Below are 3,479 nucleotides of genomic sequence, written 5' to 3'. Positions count from 1 at the left end.
TCTATTATAATGGTCTATAAGAAAAAGGAGCAACCTGAATCAATGCTTTAATTATTATCAAATACATAGTAAAGTGAAGGGAAAACATAAGAATGAGGATTACACTTTAACCAAATAAAATGATTCTACAAGAGTTGACATAAAACCAGGTGACTATCATCAAAGTGACAAATAATTTACCAAAATAATTATTTCAAAGAATGCCCCCTTTTTTTAAAAATTCCCGCTGGATGTATTTCTTTAACTTTTCCTCATTTGTGCAGTTAGAGAAATCATTTCTAAAATTTAGTGTAGAGTTCTTAAAAAAAATAAACGCTTTCCAGCCCTGGTTCCAGGAAGCACCATCATGGGAGGTGGCATCTGCCACAACACATGGAACCCAAGAGCCAGGACATCTACCTGCGGCTCCTGGTCAAGTTATACGGGTTTCTGGCCCGGGGGACCAACTCCACCTCCAACCAGGTTGCGCTGCAAAGGCTGTTCCTGAGCCGCACCCACCTGCGCCCCTGTCCCTCTCGGATGATCTGGAAGATGAAGCTTCCAGGCTGAGAAAACAAGGCAGCTGTGTCCGTGGGGACCACAATGGGTGACGTGCGGGCACAAGGGGTGCCCAAGCTGAAGGTGTGCGCCCTGTGAGTGAGCAGCCTGGCCGGAGCCGCGTCCTCCAGGCCAGGCCAAGATCCTCACCTTTGACCAGCTGGCCCTGGACTCCCCCAAGGGTGGTGGCACTGCCCTGCTGTCCGCTCTGTATATCTGTTCCCCCCTTTCCAGGTCCATGCAAGGGCCGTGAGGTGCATAGGCATTTCGGCAAGGCGCCAGGGACCCCCCCAGCCACACCAAAGCATACATCATCCGCTCCAAGGGCCGGAAGTTCGAGCGTGCCAGAGGCCGGCTTGCTACAAAAACTAACCCCACATCCCGTCCTGTTATTAACATTTTGGATGTTCAAAAAAAAAGAAAAAGAAAAAACAGAGATCCATTCTATATGAGGAGGCTTCAAAATTTTCATGGAAAAATGAAATAAAAAGATGACAGAATTTTTCCATGAACTTTTGGAAGCCCCCTGCTACATAGGAATGCTTTGGTGGTACAAACAATTCAATACTCAAATGGTTGGTTTCCAACCCACCCAGAGGGGCCTCAAAAGACAGACTGGACTATCTACTTCTGAAAGGCTACAGCCCTGAAAACACCATATAAAGTAGTTCTACTCTGCACACACACACACACACATACACAGGGAAGCCATGAGCGACTAGGCACAGCAGCTTCCTATATATTCACACACACGCACATATGCGCATGCATGCGTTTGGAAATGTTCATGGAAAAATATCGTTATCTTTTAACTGAATTTTTCCAGGTGCTATTCTAAAGCCCCTTTTGTAGAGACTCTGAATTCATCTCTAGTGATGACAACCTACGAATATTTATTTAATTTTATGAAAAAGTCCACTCGCACAAATACCGCCAGCATGGGGCTGTGGGAGAAAAGCATGTCTAGAAGCAGATTTAAACATTTTAATATTCTTGTATCCGTCCATCTTTCCGTGATGAGTTGTGCTTTCTAAGGCTTGTTTTGGGTCTCCTGGGGTTTTTTTGCCTTTGTGTTTTCTGAAGTATAAAATTAAAATGTCTTTTCCCCGGGATGTCTTTCTGCTCCTGTTGGAAAGTAAGTTGAGAGTAATCTGTTGCAGCTCCAGCTATTGAGTGGTCTTTTCCCTGTGGATCTGTAATACCACTTTGCTCGGTCTGTTTCTACGTCTTATAACCTCTCCCACTGATCTATTTGTATATATCTGGGCAGATACCATATTATCGTATTTACGATGGCTTTATTGCAAGGTTTTACATCCGGGACCACAAGTCCCACACCTTCTTCCTCACACTTAGCTAGCCTATTCTTAGCCCTTGATTTTCCATGTAAATTTTAAATTCAAGATTCTCCAAGTAGAATATTTTGAAAACCTGTGAATGCTGTGAATGAAATTGCATTCCAGATATAGATGAATTGGGGGGAGGGGCTGCATTGTCACTACACTGAATCTCTCAATAACAGCATTAATGGCCCTCTACCGACTCAGTAATATTAGCTTGGTCTAAATTTATGCTTTGTCACAGCCTGATTTGGCAAATAAAACAGTGTTACATTGTCATAAGTCTAGTTCACCATGTACCAGCCTGATTTCCCCAACACCATACAGAAGACACAATGAAGAAGATGATTTTTAAGTCAATATTTTAAAAAGTACAATTACTACATCATTTTGCCTGAGTTTCTTTTTTATGTTTGGACAGTTTTATTGACACATATCATACAATTCAATAATTCGGTCATGTCAATAAGATCAAAAAGAGTTGTGCAATCATTATCATAATCAATTTTAGAACATTTCTTCTTTAAAAAATTTTTATTTTAATAAATCTTTTTATTGGGGTCTCTCAGCTCTAATAAGAAAATCCATATATCAATTGTATCAAGCACATCTGTACATATATTGCCATCACCATTTTAAAAATACTTTCTTTCTGTTTGAGCCCTTGGTATCAGCTCCTCTTTTTTCTCTATTTTTCCTAAGTTTTAAAGGCATGTGATCTGATTCAATATGCTACTTATTGAGTTCTTTATTCCTAAACAATCTGCCTATCTCTTTTGGTCCTGGTCTTCAATAGGAGAAATGACACACAAATACAGGGCGTGCAGCACAAGGAAAGAACATAAATTTCCAGAAGATCTTTTAAATCCCAAATCAACAGCTCCCTAGTTATATGACTCAGGCAAACAAAATGTCTTCTGTTCAATTTCCTCTTTTATCAAGTGGGAATTGTGAGATTGCAACGCTATCCATATAAGTCTCTGGGTGACGCAAAGCCTGCCGCTAATCAAAAGGTTTGTGGTTTGAACCATTCAGTGATGCTCAGAAGAAAAGGCTAAAAATCTCCTATCAAGATTATAGCTCTTACCCTTTGTTTTCCTTTTTGACTCATTTGTAACTTCTAGTTTTTATTTTCTGCTGTCTTTTGAATTGGGCTTTTCTGTTTCATTGTGTTGTTGACAGGTTTGTTTTCTTTAGATGGTTTCTTTATATGAAATCTAGCACAGGTAAATCCATAGAGGCAGTAATTCGATTCATAGCTCTCTAAGGTGCTGAGGGATCCAAGTGGTGTAGTGGTCACTGATTTTTCTTTAAGTTTGAGTATGTATGGACAAAACGAAGTCTGAAAGGGCAAGATTCAAGGCTGTCAGGTAGATGGGGCAAGATTTCCCAATAAAATTTTCATAGGACTGGTCTTATTACCCTAGAAGAATGAGTCGCTGCATTGTCCTGACCAGAAAGAAATCACCTGGCACAACTTCCCTGGCCCTTTCAACCAATGTTGTTTTCAATTGTCATAAAGTATCTTCATAATAAGTTCCCTTGATCATTGTGTGTCCTTAGAGGAAACCTACCAGGCGCCTCTTCTGAAACCCCCTCAAA

General features: G+C 40.7%; 1 pseudogene; it reads left to right on the top strand.

The window, feature by feature from the left end:
• The first annotated feature begins 372 nt into the window (after positions 1 to 372).
• LOC101641249 lies at positions 373 to 1,897 on the top strand (annotated as a pseudogene).
• Positions 1,898 to 3,479: the final 1,582 nt, after the last annotated feature.

Source organism: Echinops telfairi, unplaced genomic scaffold (assembly GCF_000313985.2).
Source record: "Echinops telfairi isolate 266 unplaced genomic scaffold, ASM31398v2 ScPeMD7_1;HRSCAF=3_0, whole genome shotgun sequence".
Lineage (NCBI taxonomy): Eukaryota > Metazoa > Chordata > Mammalia > Afrosoricida > Tenrecidae > Echinops > Echinops telfairi.
This window is presented reverse-complemented; position numbering and strand designations above follow the sequence as displayed.